Source organism: Cyprinodon variegatus, unplaced genomic scaffold, assembly GCF_000732505.1.
Source record: "Cyprinodon variegatus isolate N-32 unplaced genomic scaffold, C_variegatus-1.0 Scaffold96, whole genome shotgun sequence".
NCBI classification, from domain to species: domain Eukaryota; kingdom Metazoa; phylum Chordata; class Actinopteri; order Cyprinodontiformes; family Cyprinodontidae; genus Cyprinodon; species Cyprinodon variegatus.
In genome coordinates, this window is record NW_015150549.1 from 989,606 (window position 1) to 1,009,819 (window position 20,214).

Below are 20,214 nucleotides of genomic sequence, written 5' to 3' on the forward strand. Positions count from 1 at the left end.
GGAAACAGTTGTTCTTTATTTCCCAAAGATGTGGGACGAGGAGAGGAGTGAATGTATATTTCAGCTGCCTGAAATAATCTGTTCCCCCTCCATAATATGGGAAGAAATTAATTAACCTGCAAATCTTTAACTGTGTTTATTCCTCTCTTCATCAACAACAATTTTTTTTTTTTTTTTTATGTAGCACTTTGAGATTTGAAGTCAAATGTAAAGTGCATTATAAATAAAATTCATTATTATTATTATTATTATAACAAATCCTGTAGATTTGGTAATATTTGTTCCATATTTACCAGAGTTATGAGAGGGAAATCATATATTTTAGCCACCTGATATAATCCGTTCCCCCTTTGATGCTCTTTATGAAATGTATTTTCTGTTTAAATGTTTATCTAACAATTTACAAATATTCCAAAAAAATAAAAAATTCAAACTAAAACCACTGGACTTTGTTTTCCAAGTTTGAAGATATTTTGCTTTCCATCCAGAAAGCTTTCTCAATTCAAAATGTCTGGAGCAATGTGACTCCAGACATTTTGAATTGAGAACCGAAAATACATTTCATAAAGATCATCAAGTCATATTTATTTTAATTATTTTGGATTTCAAAATATAACATAATAATAAATGTTTCAAGCATAATATAGCAAAAATAATGACAGTTTAAACATTCGCAGGATTTGTTTATTTTTTTTCCCATGTTATGGGGAATGGATTATATCATGTGGCTAAAATATTTGATTTTCCTCTCATAACTTTGGCAAATAATAATCAAATGTCACCAAATCCAGAGGAATTGTTGTTGATGAAGAGAGGAATAAACACAGTTAAAAACTTACAGTTGAATTAATTTCTTCCCATGTTATGGAGGGGGGACTGATTATTTCAGGCAGCTGAAATATCCATTCTCTCCTCCTCCTATATATTTGGGAAATAAAGAGCAACTGTGTGCAAATTCTAAAAAAAATTATGTTTGATAGCTTGTCGTATACTAAAAAAATGTCCTTAATCCAGTAATCTGTCATATTTTACATTAGAACTGGATTTACCTGAAAGTCTACCCTCTTATCTTCACCCTCAGGGCTAAGCCCCTGATCTCCTAGAATCCTAGATCCGCCCCTGCACTTAAGATTTATATAATATATCCTTAAAAAACTACCACAACAAGTTTTTTTTTACCAAGGAAAATGCTATATCACATGAGCAGTAGGCTTTTTTTTTTTTTTTACCACATTACTTTTTGCCTTCAGTAAACTTCAGTATATTTAATATATTTAATAATAGGAAACAAAATGTCAGCTGAAAGAGCGCCTCCTGGTGCCTGGAGATTAAACTTTTTATGAGATAACCGAAGCAGATTCGAACAGGTAGATTTTTTTTTTTTTTTTTTTTTTTTTTTTTGACAATCAGTTAACAAATGGTTTTCAACACATACACAAAATAACCGTACATATTTAAAGGTTTCTCATTTGTTATATAATTACTCGACATAGGTTGGACCCCCTGACCCACAGCATTGGTAAAATAAAAAGAGCATAATTTGCGCTTTGTCAGCGAGCTATTATATTGAAAAAGTATATTTGAAAGTAGTTACAATTTGTCTTTTCTAAAATCCACATTAGAACTTGGACGCCATGCGTTACATGTGGCCTTCTTGAAAGTGAAAGAAATAGGGCGAAATGGGTGTGTGTGGGGGTGGGGGGTTGGGGTGGTTATGAGGACATTATGATTCGTTATTCATTTGGGTCTTAATTTTCAAACTTTCCTTTTATTACTTTATTACCAACATCTTTGCCTTTTTCAGTTAAAAAAAAGTCACCCTGTTTTGAAATTGATGTAATGTCCCCAAAAATGTAATGCCTCTGTTATAAGCAAGACATCCATACCCATATTGATCTGAGCTATTTTTCTTTATAATCATTGATGTGTTGATTTACACAAGCATGTTTTAAATGTTATATCTTCTTTCTGATGCAACTAAAACAAACGCAACAGGGCATCAAAACATGCGTGTTGATTTCTCTTACCTTTTCAGACATCAAATTGGACGTCTGTGTTATGCAGAATAAAAAGGCTTGGTAATCCTCAAACGTGAGCGCCACTTTCCAAATTCCTCTCCCCCGGCTCCCTGTAACTCCGGTGACTGCGCTGCGTCTCCCCTGGAGAGGCTCGATATTCCAAACGCGTCTTTTTGAACCAAATGCCCAATATCCGACCGAATTCACAGTAATCAAAAAGTACTTCAGATGATCATATCGTCATTTAGCAAAGAAATTTGTTACATAACAGTGTATAATTAGACGGAGGTGTAAGGTGGTAAATAATCGGACGCTGGCGCGCATTAAACGGCGGTGCGCATTTGGTCACCGCATTTCTTCCTCCAGTTCCCTTCTTCCCTCTGTCTGCTTTCAGCACCTGCAATCGCCCAAACTTAATTGGTAAGAGTGAAGAATAGAACTGTATCCAAGTTGAAAAGGGAGAGCTCCATCCGCGCAGGCAGGCGCGCTGCGCTTCGGTGAGGGCAGAGTAAACATGCGTCTTAGGGGGAAGGATGTGTGTTGTTGTAACACAACATTGAAAAATAAAAATAAATAAATAAAGCAGAACAATTAAAATCAAGACGTCACAAAAAAGTGCTCCTCCTTGTATGGATGTTTGCGTTTACACCAACTTCAATAACACGATCCAAACGATCCCCATCTTTGCTCTGTGGTGCAGAGAAAACGCAGCTTCTCGCCGACAGTTGGCTTGAACGTGCATCTCTGCTGGACTAGTCCATGCAAACTCGGGGAATTCCTCAATAGAGACGCCCAAAATGAAAAAAAAAAAAAAAAAAAGAGAGCTACAAAACGAGTACAGCCTTTGGCTCCAGAACGCAGCCTATACCAAATATCTCACCCGCCTGTTGCCATTATTTTATGTGAATCCAGCGCATGTTTCAAAGCGCAGGACTTTACCAGCAATCGTTAACAGTGCGTAGTACAAAGCAGGGACGCGCTCTGTGGGTGATTTCAGCTGAAAGACGCCTCTGAGCTGCACACTGCTGTTCATATTTTATTATAAAAGGTTTAAACTATAAGGTGCGATTTTAGATGCATTAGATAAACAATTAACATATGCAATTTACAAACATTAATTTTATTCCCATAGTCTATGTGCTGGTTTATCTGTCCTTGGATACAGGTGGGGTGGAAAGTAAAAGGCCCTTTGAGGTGCAGCAAATTAATATTTAAACGGCAAGCGGGAACGCAGAAGGAAGCACAAAGAGCGTGTGCGCGCGTGGCCCTGTGTCGCGCACAAGTGAGGAAAGGAGGAACAGAAGCTAATACACAAGTTAATAATTTGTGCATTTTGAGAGTTTATTCAGCATGGAAATATAGGGGGTTTACAACTTCAAGGAAAATGATAACTGATAGTGAGAGCTTTGGATACTTATGGGTCCCACAGAGGTCATAATACATTTTAGAGATGTTTATTCTCTATTAATGATTCGTTTGGATCCCTTGGTTGCTGGCTTTCCAAAAGCTAATTGATCTGACTTAGTTGGGGTAATTATACTTGTAGACAAGGACAGACAGATAATGAGGAAAGGAACTCAACTTCCCAAAAGTGTCAGATTGGTTGAAGGTTTGAGAGGACCAAATTGCAGACTGAAGCTGAAGGTAGTTTTTTTTGCAGATTTAATAATCCAAAAAGGGCAACAGAAGCAAAAATCCACAAACACAAATCCACAAAATCCAACAAAATACTGAAATTCAGAAAATCTTACATAAAGGATAAATGAATAATGACGATGAACCAACAAACAGTGACTAAGCAGGAGGTGTATATATGGGAGACAGAAACAAAGACCGATTTTTATTTTTTTAACAGTGTCCTGTCTGGTAATGTGGAAATAAGAATAATTGTCTTGATTGCCAAAAAGAGAGCACGACAGATTTTGCTTTCACAAGTGGAGCAGTACTGCTATCGCCATAGCGTTCCGCTTGATTTTTGCATATGAATTGTTTCATTATAATACATGCAGGGAGTATTGCAGATTATATGGACACTGCACTGTAAGTATTACAGGAAATGAAAAACAGAAAAAAGGAGAAAAGATAAAAGAAAGAGGCGATAAAAGGGAGACAATGATAAAATGTCTTCAGTCTGCTTCATCACCTGCAAAGAGAGACGTAAAAAAGAACAGCACAACCAACAGATATAGTAAAAGACATACAATAAAGTAACACCTTGATTCTATCGCTGAAGTATAAATAGTATTATTTAATCTGACATGTACACTGTGGTAGCTGAAGATAAGAATATGGGCTTTCTGTATGGAAGTGAATCTCTAAGTACCTAGAACCAAAGCACCTGTAGTTGTTTGTGAGAGCGCACTTGTGCATGTATAGTTTATCCCCCCCAGATCACCGAGGTGAGCGCCAGAGAACCCAAAGTCCAAGACGTCCAAAGGAATCCCAAGAGCAAAAGCGACCAGGAGGGGCAAACCAAGGAAATCTGACCCCCCACCAAGGTAGGAGGAGAGACGGCCCCTAGGAAATTCCCCAATGCCGAAGCCCCCAGGAGCAAGGGGACAAGTACACGGGCTCCGCCAGCACCACCCGACACCGGGGCATCCACCCCCAAACACCGAGCACCACCAGTACACCGGCGAGCCAAAGCGCCAGCCAGCAGAGGGGGTAGGACGGGGGGGAATGGGCTCCGCACTTACGGAAGACTTGAGATGGAGATTTGGAGCAGGTGTGGACAGAGGAGTTAAGAAGGGAGCTGAAGGAAAGGAGAACTGACACAAGATGGCAACAGAGGGCAAACATGAAATACCTAAGAACTCAAATACAATAAAAATGACTAGAATAATAGAAAATGGAAATAAAACCATTGAAAACTCAAAGATAAAACTGAAACAGAACCAAAACCATGACACAAAGGTCCTAACTTTTCCTTCGCTTCAGTACTATACCAGCAGGGTTTCTCAAGTTTCTGTCTTTATTACTTGTACTGCCTGAGCGTAAAAAGGGGAGTTTTTAACAGATTTTAGGAGAATATCCTTTTAAGATATTATATGCTATGAAATTAGTAAAAGCAAAAATACTACAAAAACTCAAACCAAAGATACCAAAAAGGTGTAAGATTTTAGAACATCTTTTTACCAACTCTTTATCTGTTATGATTATATTGTTCTTGAGTTAAAATATACGATACCAAGTATGATCCTCTGAGTGTGTGGCACAATGAACATGATTTGCTAGGTGGTTAACTGTAGATAATAATGATGGAGCCAAAGTTGGTGTGTTATCCTTTGTCTGGGTCTCTCCAGTGAGTTGTGACTGACACCTAACCTGTCAATAGTGTTTCCTTCCTCCCTCTTATTGACTGGATAGAGGCTCCTTTCATTGTTTTGACTGACTGGAACTTCTTAACAATGCTGCTTCCCTTTCCCTTCTTCTTAACACCAATTAGACTAAAGCTTCTATCACTCTCTCTTTTAATCTTGCTCTTAAATTGCCTAGAAATGATCTCATTCAGGTATACTAGAACAGGGTTTTTTTGGTGAGTAATTTATAAATCAGTCCATTTGATATAGCCTTTTCTTATAATTTTGAGGATAATGGCTGACAGACAATGGAGACAAAAAAATCAATAGTTCAAAAAAGAGAAAATAACATAAAATCAATGAAACAGTATCTTAAAGACAACAAATATATATATATCAGGCTTCTGAAAGGTATCACTATCTTTGGGCTTTATTTGCATGGATATCTTCTTAAGTGAGGTGTTGTATAAAGGCGCTCAACCTGTGGCACTGTTCTATTTGAAGCCCACGTTGCTTCAGATCACCAGCTATCACTGTTGTCTGTCACCTTTCTCTTGAAAATACCCTCGATCCTTCAGATAAGGCCAGTTCGCTGTTCTATCAAGCACAGGAAAACCATGGTCACTGATCCAACTTTTATTAGTATTAGCTGTAGGCAGGCGCCAAGTCTTGCTGAAAAATGAAATTAGCATCTCCATTAAGCTTGTCACCAGAAGGAAAAGATTGTGCCAAGATTCCAGGAACATGGCTGCATTGATTGTGATCATCAAAAGACCCAGTGGACCAACAAAAGCAGATGACATGCCGCCAGAAATCATTCACTTTGGGAATTTGCCTCCTCTCTTTTCATCTGAATCTGACACCTTCAAATTTTACTTTCATTTGACAAAAGGACTTAAGAACCATGTGAACAGAGCGGACCAGCTGTTTTTTCCTTGTCCATGTATTACCTCTGATGCTGTTTCAGGACAGGAAGAGATTCACATAAATGTATATTTAAATTTTATATTTGTATTCCATGTGTGAGATTCATCTGATGTAGTTGCTCTTGATGTGGCAACTAGCCTCAGACCTCTCTTTGTGAAGCTCCATCATATACTTAAATGGATTTGGCTTGCTGCTCTTTTCACACCTTTCTGTTTCAGTAGTCATCAAATAATTGTCATAAATTTCCCTTTGTGTATCTTTCATATCTATTGCAAGGATTGGAAATCCCAGGTTCTGAGGGATGATATAGTCTATATACAATATATATACACTATATATTGTATGTATAGTGTACCAGTGTTGTATAGTAACGAAGTAAAAACACTTCACTACTGTACCTAAGTTTATTTTGGAGTACTTTATACTTTCCAAGAGTATACATTTTTTTGAGAACTTTCACTTTTACTTCACTACATTTACGAACTTAATTGCATACTTTTACCCCGATACATTTTCAATGTTTGGTTTAGTTACTAAGTAAAAAAAAACAAGAAAAAAAAACAAGTGAGAGAGCGAGAGAAACGCAAGTGTTTTGACCCCACCCTCTGACTACAAAGTCGGGTCTTGCCCTGGGCTTGTTCATCAACACCAATAGGATATAGATTGGTCACTAGGCACTAATGTGAAATCTTGAGCATTGTTTTCAGTTCCACACGTGGTGTATTTAGCTTAAGCTAAATGTTGACTGTAGCAGGCTTTTGAAGATGAACAGAAGATTATACAGTTTCAAGTGATAATGGGGTTATGTGCAAGGATGACCACAAGGGGTGGATAAGATTTGGAGGGGAAGAAAAAAGTCAAGGGCAAAAGTATGGAGGGGATGAGGGGCTTGTGTTTACAAAGTGTTTAAGATTTAGTTAATTGGCCTGAAGTGCATCTTTTTTTCTCTGGTGTCATGTAAACTTAATTTCAGCACTGCCTTTTTTTACGTTTTAAGGTAGTTTTACAAAAATTGTTTTCCTCTTCAGATGCCAAATAAGCTGAAGTTCCCTCCCTCCCATTTATTTTTCTTTTGTAAAATGACCTGTTATGTGTGTGCCTTTTGTTTGTGAAGTAAAGTAATTTACAGCTTTTTTTTTCTTCATGTTGGCCGCGTTTACAAAAGGTGCTTCAAACTGGACTCCCTCGTCAGATGCCAGATAAGCTTCCATTTTTTCTTTTTTTGTAATGATGTCAATAACAGTAGCAGGAATAAAACTTGGTCTAAATTTATTCTACACTTGGTAGTGTATATTATTTTAAGTGAATTTAACCTTCAAAGTTTACCAAAATTAAAAAAAAAATGTAATTCAAACTGCACTTACATTTTACTTATACTTTTCACTGCATTACTTGAGTACATCTATTTTTACAGTAATTCTTATACTTAAGTACAAGCCATTTCAGATACTTTAAGACTTTTATTCAAGTAATATTTCAGTCAGTGACTTGGACTTTTACCAAAGTCATATTTTGGAGAGGTACTTATACTTTTACTTGACTACGAGATTTCAGTACTTTATACAACACTGTAGTGTACTATATACACAGTAGGTTATGCGTTAATGCAATGCAGGAGGTCTGGAGATGCTACCTTGGTGTATCTCCTAGGTCCACCAAAGTGTCCTTGGTCCAACACACCTGAATTAAGTATTTGAATGATTAGGAGGACTTTGGAGAAACTGACTGCATACTGAAGAGACACATCAGCCGTTTGATTCAAGTGTGTTGGCCGAAAGACAGATGTAAGAATTTCAGGATTCTGGCCCTTGAGGACTGGAGTTTCCCACCTTTGATATATAAGCATGGTGATGTTTAGTTGGTGATTTGGCCCAGTTTTAATTGTGTCTGCTTGGTAATCACTCTTGGCAATTTAAACGGTTACTTTAGCAGGTGTGCAAGTCACAATAAAAAATACAGTAAGTTTCTTGAAATAAAATCTTGTCCAGTCTGCATTTGTGTACTTCATAAACCACATGATTTTTGTTACTGAATTTATCTGAAAACTGTGCTGATTAATAAACAAAAGCTTTGGTTAATCCTATTGAAAAACGCATGTGATTAATAACAAAAAAGATAGATCTTTATATTCTGTGTACATAACCAATGTAAGTCAAAAGCACTGGTTTGGAAGACTAAGGTGTCCCTGAAGAACACACTCAGAATAGAGATGCTGTCTTGTACTGTAAGTAAATAAACAATGGTTTGCAGTAAAACACCAAAACAATTGTCCTAGTTAAACCTTAATAAAATGTGTTACTGGCACACCTGGGAGGAAATAATGTTATATAATGCTCACTAGTTTCTGAATTGGTCAAGATGACCATTTGGAGAGTTTGGTCAATTCTATGTCCAACATTTTAATAATTTAGGCTGTCAATGGATTTTTAAAATCAAAAATAAAAGCCTATAGGGCTGCACAGTGGAACAGCTTGTAGCAGCCGGCGTTCTGTCAGATGAGCATACCCAGTCAGATCAGCACACCCACAGTCAATACCCTTTTATCCTTTTAGTTTATCCTTTTAGTCTTATTATTTTTTTGCACATGACTAAAAGGATACATGCCCTTTGAGGTAGTATAAAGTCTATTTTTCATACAAAACTGAAGGGATAAGTGCAAATCTGACGTCTAGTGCATGCGTATTGATTATGGGTATGCTGGTCTGACAGGGTATGCTGATCTGACAGAACACTGGCTCGGTTTATAACACGCAGTTTTTATGTTCTTCCTGTGCATATCTGGGTTCTCTCTGGGTATTGCATTTTCCTCCCACAGTCCAAAACCTTGACCGTAAGGTTGACTGTCTACAAACTGACCTTAGGTGTGAGTGTGTGAGAGGGTGTACCTGTCTAGCCCTAAGAGTGAGGACCATTGTTCAATTTCACCATCAACTTGAGGACCAGTTGTTGCAATGTGATGACATTTTGTTGGTCCACACATGCTATTTTGCTAATGGTTAGGTTTAGGTTTAGATGTTGTTGAGTTAGGGTTAGGGTGAGGTATGCATTGGTAATGGTTAGGTGCAGGGTTAGTTTTAGGGTTAGGGCACAGAAAGGGTTGAAAATGACTGAAAATCAATGGAAGTCATTGGAAGTCAATACATGGTCCTCACTACAATGGCAGAACGAGTATGTGTTTGTATGTGTGTGTGTGTGTGTGCTCTTGGTTCTATGTCTCTGTGTTGACCTGTGATGGAGTGGTGACCTGTCCAGGGTGTAACCCGTCATTTGCTCAAAGACTGCTGGAAATAGGCACCTTGATCCCAACAGAAAAGCAGTAGAAGATTGATGGATTAAAGATAAGCCAAGCAGTTAAACAACTAAACTGTTCAAAAATCTATTTTTTGGTAACACAGGACATGCATGGTACATTGGTTTTTGTCATTGTTATTGGTGGTTATATAAATACTTTTGGTATTTTAAGATGTTCTCTAAAGGGTACAGACTTTTTAATAGGTACATTGAGCAAGAGACAGTCAGATTAATTTTCTGTTCAGTCCCTACATAATTTGTCTTCTTCTGTAGCATCTCTTTATTTTGTCACTTGTGATGACATAAAAACAAAGCGAAAGCAGCAGTGTCATATATCAAAATCACATTGTATTACACTCTGTCCGTTTCCGATATTAGAACAAGGAAGGTCAGTTGTTTTCTGAGACACCATAGAAATATCCTTCTCAGAAAGTTAAATCAGCTTTTATGTACCTTGGTCACGCTCATGCTGTCCCATCAAAGCTTAGTTGTCTCTTTTTACATCAGGACTTCATACCACTGATGGACTTCAATAAATAGGACAGGGTGCATGCGGTAATATATTGCAAGCAGAAGTGAAACAATGCACCATGATTGATTTTTATTCTAAGCTTCCTGTACAAATCTTTCTAGGGCAAACTTACAAGGTGAGCAAAGATAGAACAGGCTATATGAAGCCTTAGGGAATATATATTAGAAACAAAATCTGCTTTAACAGAATCATCTTTGTCATAATTCAGGTGAACAAAGTCAGACAGAAATGTGTAAAAAAGTAGTAAGAAGGGTCCTTGGTGAAAATATAAAGCATATTACATTTGCCTCCTTACCAGTCAGTTCAAAAAGCAACAATATCAAAGCCTGTGTGAAAAATACAAGCTAGCCAAGGTACCCAAAAGAAGGTTTAAATCATTGATCCGGTACACCATCAATATACAAGCTATGATAATACCAAAGATTGAGGAGTCCTTCAGTATTACCTCTTTAATGGGTTTTAAATCTTATGTTGTTTCTGGTACAATAACTCCTGCATTATGTGCAACTCACTTGAAATTTATATGTTTTTAATGGTTGTCGTTCTAATGTTTTCTGTTTTTTTTCTATTTCTAATAATAAAATTTAAACAGAGCTTGGTCTCAGTCTGTCTTTTATTTAGTTAAATAAAAAAAACAACATCAACGAAAAAGACAATAACTTATTTGGAAGTAAACACAAAATAATACATTATTTTTTTTTTCATACCAGTTTAAAATTAGAAAAGCATTTCTCGCTTGTCACGATACCCCTAGACCAACAAAAGTGTACCAATTTGCCTTTTGAAATCATCTAATTTTGTTCTTTTCAAAATATCAAACTGTACCATCTACTTTTTTAGGGTTTAACTTTGAAGTCACTAGAAAATAACATAGTTTGTATTTTGTTATAGTTAGGAATTATATATTTAAATTGCTGTGGGCCCTGAATTATCAGCTTTAACTCAACCCTGTCATATTTACTCAAACAGTATTCCAGTCACAAGCATTGAGGAACTGGTCAAATATTGAAAAAAGCATCTGAAAGAGATTTACTCATTAAAATAAGAACTGGCTCCAGTTTGTCCTTCAGAAAGTCACCTCATCACCCTGTGACAATGCATTTGCAACACTCTGACAATCTTAGATCTCAACTTGACAAGGCTTTCATCACCAGCTCCTCTTCAAAGCTATATGTTACTTGTTGTTATCAAGCAGTCACTGAAGCAAAAGCCTAAACAAGTATCCTTGTTTGTGGATATTTTTCACACTGCTGTTAAATGGCTAAATTAACTTATTTACAATTTTTCCATCCCTGGACTGACCTTCATTGGGATTTCCTAATAGACCATTAAAATGCATCAGCAGGGGGATCTTTACTTATTGTTTTTGCTTTGCACCATTTGAACTAGCATTTGTTTCTGGTCAGTTTTAGTAACCTTGAGGTTTAATTTTTTTTATTGGGATAAATGCAAATAGAATAAGATAATTTATGCTGTTTGCCTTCCTGTCATCAGCGCCAGATTATTCAAGCTGTTTCTGTGTGATTATCTCTAGTTTTAAATTAAGTGTTTTTGTCTTTTTGATTCTGATCTGTTTTCTACCTGTCATTATTTTATCAAAAGCTCGGACCCACATGCAGAGAAACCAAAACAGATAGACCAGGGAAAAAATTTAACAGGTTTATTGAGAAGCTTGTGGAAATTCCAGTGTTGCTCTGAACACTGCTCAACCGGAACTGAAAGGTGAGGGGAAGACACTGCTGTTAGTTTATGTTCAGTGGGACAATTGATTCTCGAACTTGAAGAGGAGAAAAGGTTTGCAGACTCACGTTTCCAGAAAAGTGGTTGACTCTTTGACTCCAGTCGGTGTGGGGTGTTCCAGTGTTTGTCTCATTCGGTGGAGGGCGGACAGGGTTTACCCAGAATGCGGTTGCTTGTAGGAGAGCTTTACAGGGGCTATCCAGAGCAGTGTAGAACGTTTCTCACCCAGTGCAAAATTCATTTTGAGGTGTAGCCCGCCACGTTTCCATCCGATCGAGACAAGGGGGCTTATGTAATTTCGCTGCTAGCTGGTGAGGTAAAGTTATGGGGAGCGTCGGAGTGGCAGAATAACTCCTTTCTGTGTGAATCTTTTGAGGGTTTCTCTGAGGAGCTAGTCCGTGTTTTCAGCCCCATTCTCCCAGCAGAGAGGATTCTAGGGGATTATTGATTTTGAAGCAGGGAAATCGATCAGTTTCAGAGTACATTATGGATTTCCACCTGTTAGCTACAGAGAGTCCATGAAATGAGGCAGCTTTGATGGACATCTTAGCCTGACTGCCTTAGGGGGATTGGCGGCCTAGTGGTTAGGGCAAAGAGCTTGGAATCCATAGGTTCTGAGTTTGAGCCCCACACCCACAAATTAGCACTCTTGCTCCCGCAAAGATCCTTAACCACATTCTGCTCCCTGGGTGCCACACAATGGCAGCCCACTGCTACCCAAGGGGATAGGTTAAATGCAGAGACTTCATTTTGTTGCTTTGTACTTGTGACAGTGTTATTATTACAATAAAAAGCTGAAAAAAAATCTTCATCACGGGACTCTGAGAGAGGATCAAGAATGAGCTCACCTCCCGTAAATATCCTCATTGTCTTAGAGAGCTTGAGCAGTTTGCTTCACCGGATCGACCTCTGCCTTCAGGAGCAACGAAGGAAGCAGACTCCTGCTGCTCGTCACTTCCCCTCCACAGCAGTCTCGCATGATCACCGGAGGACTTCGGAACCCCTTCGCGCCACTAGCCCAGAGCCCATGCAGCTGGGACGTTCGTGTCTCTCCAAGGAGGACAAGGATTGCCGTTACAGGTTTCGGCTCTGTCTCTACTGGAGGAGAGCAACATTAGTCAGACCTGGCCCAGTAAAAGGTTGGGCTCAGTAGAAGAGGGAAGGATCCTGCTGAGCTGAGCCAGACTATCTGCCTCCCCAGAGTTTCTGCTTCCTGTTACACTGTCTGTTGGATCACTCAGCCACAGTTTGTCAGCCTTTCTGGACTATGGAGCTGAAACTGAGTTCATGGATGGTGACCTTGCCAGGCAACTCTGCATCAGGTTACTCCCCACACCGAACTCACGCAAGGTAGTAGCCCTCGATGTCCACCATTTTAATCTATCATCCGTTTTGAGTGAACCTGTGAGCTGGTGGTGTGCCCCTGCTCATCTGTGTAATTGGCCCCGTGGCTGATTACCATGAATCTGCTTCACCTGGTACCCACAGCCATTTATGCTGTTTGCTCTCCTGCCACCAGCACTATTAAGCTGTTTTGGTGTAAGTAACTCTAGCATTAAAGTAAGTGTTTTTGTCTTTTTGTTTCTGATCTGTTTTCTGCCTTGGATACCTCTTCGGCTCTTTGATCTCCTGGTCTGTGAAACTGTTTTGGACTGTACTTACGCTTTGGATTATCCCTCACGGACACTGTTGCTTGCTCGCTGTTAGCTGGCGATAACTCCCCTGCACTCTGTGCTCTGAAACAGTAACAACTCTGGGTAGTGGCCACCACATTTTGTTGTTTCAACAACTGTTAAAACCTCTCTCTGTCATGATCAGGTAGGTTTTACTAGCCCAGATGCAGAACTCACAGACTCAGAGGCAGGATAAAAGTCCAATAGTTTATTGAAACAGACTAGGTTCTACCTGGGAGGCAGAGAGGACAAAGCAGGTTAGGTTCAGGTCCAGGTTTCCAGGTTTACAGGTTTACAGGTTCTGGTTCAGGTTCAGGCAGGCAGGCAGGCTGGCTCGGGCTTGCTAACCGCTCAGAGTGGAGCTCTCACCCAGCTTATAAAGGGAGAGCTTAATAATGTACTGATGGGGATCAGCTGAGAGCGCTGAGCACCAGCTCCCAGGAAAGGATCCACGGCGCCCTCTGGTGGGCAAGCCTCTGGATCCCAACAGATAAACAGAAGCCCACAACAAGGGATCCACGTCGCCCTCTGGAGGGCAAACCTCTGGATCCCAACACTCTCATTGTTCTGGGTATTCCGTTTTCTGGTCATTACAATATAAAGTTTAACCTCAGTGTAAGAGACATATTTTTGAGGGCCCTATTTTCTTGTTGGTTGCTTAAATGCACAGAGGCTCAAACTTTAACAACAACCTCACAAAAAAACTGACAGGCAGCCTCCTGCTGCTCCAGAGCACAGGGGAGATAACATTTGAGAACAGACTGAACAACTAATTAATGTACAACATATTCATGAAATCAAGTACATTTTTTGAGCATCTATAATGCAGCTTAATGACTAAATTGATCAAATTTAACAATGAATATTTTACTGATTATTTTCCAAGATCTTACAAGATTTAGTCGTCCTGGTACTAAATGAAGAATCACCACTGGTTCCATCCTAGCTAGCCAATGTGTTTCAGTGTAACACAAACATATACAGTTGCTTATTGCCACGGCCAACAACTTAACTAACATTCATGCCTTTGAATTAAGGGGGGAAATCATAGAACTCCAGCAAGGCCCCCTTTGAGTCACAACTGTTTAACATGGACCCTATGAAAACCCAGCAAAGACATTACTAAAGCTATACATTTGAGACATTCCAATAGTGCGAAAACAATTCTTAACACAGCCTTGTGCAGCTCATATATTTTACCAAAGGGTTAGCATTTGGAAATCAAATAATTAGTATCATGGATGCATTTAATGTGCTGTCTTGAGACAGTTTTGTTTTATTGACAAGATAAAATTTACACAGAAAATAAATTTTACTGTCTCTATAGTTTAGTTCCCATTTAACAACAATGCAAGACTAACATCAAGAGTGAGTACAATTTTCTTAGTTTATATGTTATTTGATTATGATTGATTAATTCTGGCATTTCTCTTACCTATATATAACAAATAAATATTGTTTCTAGAAAGTCATGGCATTAAAACCAGGGTTTTTTTCTGGTCTGAGAAAAAAGAAAGAAAAATGGTCTCATGCTGACTATCTGCAATTTTAGCAAATTGATACAATGCTCAACATTTCGTTGTCAAGATTCACCTTGTGTTTTTTGTGCAATGAAAATAAAGGAAGTCTAAGTCTAAGTCTAACATGTAAAATTGATTAGATTGATATTCCTTTCCACTCCTTTTAAATAAGCATATAAAATGGTGCACAAAGTGATCCAATGTTAACACATATGAACTTTTTAAAATAAGTAGCCTAAATGAAATTTCCGTTGACTTTCAAGTGTGGGGAAGAAGCCAGGCAGAGCTGCCAGACTAAAATGATAATGCGTTTAAAATGCGTTTGTTTCAGCATGAGGACTTGGACTAGCTTACCAAACCAATAGCATTGCTTAACTGACCCCTAAAGGTATATAAGAGGGTTTTTCTGATTATTTGGGAAGACCAGCCGTCTCCACTTAAAAAAAATAAACATGCACAACCCTGTACCCGCTCCAGCAACGGAACACCTATTAAACATGTGCGAGAGCATGCACCTGCTCAAGGATGTGCAGGGATGCAATGATAAGACAGTCGCGCAGATGGATCTCATTTCACCCATATTTATATATGAAAAAGTTTCCCCGCAAATAAGACTACTGGTACAAAATCATAACATGCTTCTAAGTGTGTGCAGCAGAGAAAATTTTTACATGGTTGAGGGGTAAATAAGGATCTGCGGCCACCGTATAACTACTAACGATGCAAATTACAAAATAAATAAACTTATCTTCCCTGGAAAGTTATATCATTGAGGTAGATAACTTTTACTAGTAGTGATGTGAAATAAATTTCTCCAAATAGCATGCCCAACTTACCTGTCGAGTAGAAATCCCGAACTGTGCTTTCAGTGTACGCCATCGCATGAATGAATCTCCCAAACACACACTGGTCTTGTTTCTCTCTTTAAATGCCTTCCTCTTCACGTCATGCACTTCGTAGACGCTTTTTCTCTTACGACTCTGTGTCATTTTCAGAGAACCGTGGTGAGAAACGCAAGCTTGACTGGATGACAATATAGCTCACCACACATCTAAACCTGAAATTGTGCATGCACAGAAAAACTATAGCTAGCTGGGGACGAGTACATAGGATGGCTTTACATAAACACATCACCAGAATGATTAACAATTAGGAGGAACACTTATTTTGATGATCCACCCAGATATAAAAGATCATCCTTTATACCTCTCAATGAGCTTGTTAGACATCTTTTGCTTCTCTATGAGGCCTAAAAATACAAGAGTGATATTTTTCTGAGTGGTAAGTATGAGAAAACTTCTACTGTTAGAAGGAGTTGATTTGATTTACTTGAATCTTCCACACTTATTTAGAACTGTTATAAAATATTATTGATTAGCTGATGCTTAAGTTTGTTACTCATAACGTGTGACAGAAGTAGAACTTTATGTATGACTTTTCCAACTATCTTTTGCTCGAAACTGTTATTTGAAATGAGTGAATGAAAGTTGTGGATGTAATTTCAAAAAGTGACTGTCAAGAGCCTCCTTTAGTTTTGCGATGTTCATAATAGTGTCTCTTTATCAAAACAATATTGAAGAGTAGATGTAATAGAAAGCATTATCTTGGTGATCATAATGATACATTTATTTCACACCGGCAAGATAATAATTGTTTATTTTGTGTTCTAAATAAACTTAGATAGAGGTATTCTTGATGTAGTTTATATATGTGCTTTCAAGTTTTGTGTCTGAAATACTGTAGTGTCTTCGTCTTGGAAATTCAAGATTGTTGACACTATTGTAAATCACTCAAAACTTGAAAAACTATAAATGTAATATTTTCCAGTCAGAAGGTCCCAAAGGTAGGCCCACTATAGTAAATGACGTCTGAACAGCACAACATATGCAAAAATACATCCAGAAACATAAATGAGGTCAAGGATGGTACCAGAGAGAAGGAAAAAAACAACTAAACAGTCTTTTCTGACTTTTACATTTGTGCTGGTAAAGTTATTGTGGTTTAATTACTAACCTGGAACTTTTAAAATAAGACTTTAAAATAGATTTTAAAAGCTGGGGAATATTTCTTGTGAGACATAGTTCTGTTGTTATGAATTGTAATTTGTATCGCTGCATGCAGATCTATTCATTAAAAAAGTCCAGTTAAGAAAATCGAAAATTTAGTGCTTTGTAGCTTAGTTACCAGTAATTGTTTACCATGAACTGGATTACAATTTAAGAAGCAATATTTTCACTTCTGCAAAAATAAGTACTTTTTCATGCAACTATGACTTATTAGAAAAAAGTTATAAGTCTTTTGAAATCTTTATGTATTTATTGTTGCTCAAGATGATAGTCAACACCTGTCACTGTGATGCTTAAATAGACTTAAAGAATTAAATCCCATGCACATTACCACCTGCAGCTCTATAAAAGTGAGGCCATCAACACTCCTACCACCATCAACAGGCATGGCTTACCTGAAAGCATTTGCACTCAATGTGTGCTCCCACCAGATGACACATAAAAACACTAATAAAGCAAGTTCAACACTGTTAAATGATCCTTTACAGTCAGGTTGGTGGGTCAAGTGGGGAGGTCATTTTGTACTCAGCAGCATAGCATTTAGATGAACATTTCTTTTTTGTGTGTGGTTCTACTTCAGTGCTTGTATTGGACATCTGCTGACACACACATTATCCAAACTACAGCTATAATGTTGTTTTTGTACATGTGTTATTCATCAGTAGTCCTGTACACTATATTATAACTGACAAAAAGATGATGAGTGGCTGCATTAATATGGATTTACAATGCTTGTGTTTCAAAATGCTGGACCAACTTCATTGCTTTCTCTCTGACTATGTAGCCCAGATCACTAGGCTGTGATGGTAGAGAGAGCTGCCTCATCATCCTACAGCTCCAGGGGAGCTCTGGGCCTCTGAGCTCCCCGAGAAAGCTCATTGTGCAGCAATGTGTCCATCTCTCTATCAACAGTGGAGAGACTTATGCTCTTTTATGCTCGTGATGATACTTTAATGGCCAATTATTATGACTGAACGGCTTTAGTCTAATATGCTGGGACATTCTGACAGCTGCAACGTGCACAAAATAATACAGAGACTTCCGATCAATTTACTTATTTCCTGACCTTCCTTCTCTGCTGCTTCTGCACAAAAAAAAAAATGCTAATACTAATAATATTTTTATGTAAGACCGTGAACACATATAAAGCCCTGGAAATTATTTTACTTTTAAACATGTCAGATTTGGAAGTGGACTTTGACCTACCTCATCTCCATATCAATTTAAATTACCATGAAAGGCAACTGTATGTTCAAAGCAAATTCCATTCCAAGTAGGTGGAATGCTTTGGCTTAAAGATCTGACCTCATTGATGTTTAAGTTCAGCCTGCTTGAAAACTCATATGTTTTTCAATTTTGAAATTCTAAAAGCTTTTAAAGAATTCAGCGCCTTAAACGGTTCATGATGGTTTATATGTCTGATTCATATAGAAAATACAGAGACTGCATTAGTCATGAGATATCATACTAAATGAGGTGGTAAAGTGTGTGCCAGTGTGAAGGGATTGAAAGCGGTTTCCGATGATTTATGGAATGTCCCTAGATTAGATAGATGGACATTGAGTGACATTCATGTGTGCTCAATGTTCCTTTATGATTGATTTTCCAATTCCCCTAAGTCACATTGTCTCTCTTTGAATGTACACTTTTTGTAATCCTTTTTGTTTTATCTGAGGCATCAAACATACCATCCAAACCAGAAAGACAGAAGTATTGTCCAGGTTAAATTTAATAAGAAATGCTATGTTTCCCAGAATTTAAAGAATTTCTATATAATGTTTTTTTGTTATCTGATTCCCAGAAGAAGATCAACTATCCTGTTCGCCCCTCTTGTTTTATTAATAGCTCTATCATGATGTTGTCCAAATGTCATAACCACAGAGAATTCTAACATCCTGTGCCAGAAATGAGAGAGAAATTGGGTTTGAAATTGCCCATTTTCTAAAATACAGATGGTTCCATGGGTGCTGGTTTGAATTTGACAGAAAAAAATTTTTTACTAATGTAGTGGATGTCCGATGGAGGAACTTTGGGTTAATTTAGCTGGTTCTGAAGAATATCTTGTTCTTTCCCCATCATTACAGCTGGTTAATTTATGTTCAAATCTACCCAACTAAACCCTTTCTTTAAACTTTTGGAAACCATATAAGTCCAGCTAATTTGAAAGCTTCTGACACACTGTTTGCTATCTTGAAATACATATTTGTGTTTTCAAAAAACAAAAAGTATTGTTAACAAAATGAAAGTATTGTTCAGTAGAATAAACAGAAAGAAAGTGTATTTAAACGCATGTCTCTTAGATGCATCCCTGTTGTGGAAACAGTGTGTATGCTAATCAGGGGTGGGTAGAACACCTCAAAACTGTGCTCAAGAGTAGCACTACTTTAACATCTTTTTACTCAAACAAGTATTCTGTATAAAGATAACCTCGGTACAAAATAACTGATCACAATATCTGATTAGCTATTTAAAAATGTGAATCAGAAATACAAAGTTGAGTGCAATTTTGGGTACTTTTTAGAGCCTATATCATGAAAAGCAAAGAATTTTTTTTTTTTTAAGATTATAACTGTCACAATACTATTTCATCATCAACATCATGTGCAAAGGGATATTTCACTTTTTTGTGCAATCCTGGTAATCCTGGGGAATTCTGCTTTTGAAGAAGGAGCCTGGTAAAACAAGCGGCCTTCATCATTTTATGTAGAACATATGTAGAATGTAGCTTTATTTCACTAAGAGTTAACATTGATATAACCTTAGCGTTTACGTGTTCCTCATCTGCCCATTACATTTCGATTACCAAGTATGACCAAAAGTAATTTATTGGAATCCTTATGTCTATTCGCTGCTAGCTATTTCACAGAGGATAAAGAATCATTTGACTAAAGGTTTTTGGCTCTTGGTTAAGCAAATCATTCAATAAAACATTATTTGGCCAAATAATGTTTTATTCACCTCAAGGATTTGCATTGTGAATTGGTCTGAAAACATCCCAGTTTCTCTAAATTAGTAAAAAGCTAATTTGATCACATTCCAAATTCTTCCAGATTAACTTTGGTTTTCAAACTCAAAATCCGTCTTAAACTGTAATATGGTTTTCAGCCATGTTCCCCTTCTTCTTTGTACATAGTAGTTTAGTTTAGTT

At 37.7% G+C, this 20,214-nt stretch overlaps 1 protein-coding gene across 1 annotated transcript in view; it reads right to left on the bottom strand.

Annotated features, from left to right (window-relative positions):
• Positions 1-2,544, bottom strand: part of cacna1i (calcium channel, voltage-dependent, T type, alpha 1I subunit) — a 223,517-nt gene extending 220,973 nt beyond the window's left edge. Inside the window, exon 1 of the mRNA XM_015374068.1 lies at positions 2,028-2,544. The gene's annotated coding sequence lies outside the window, so the exon portion shown is untranslated. The remainder of the gene's footprint in view (positions 1-2,027) is intronic.
• Positions 2,545-20,214: the final 17,670 nt, after the last annotated feature.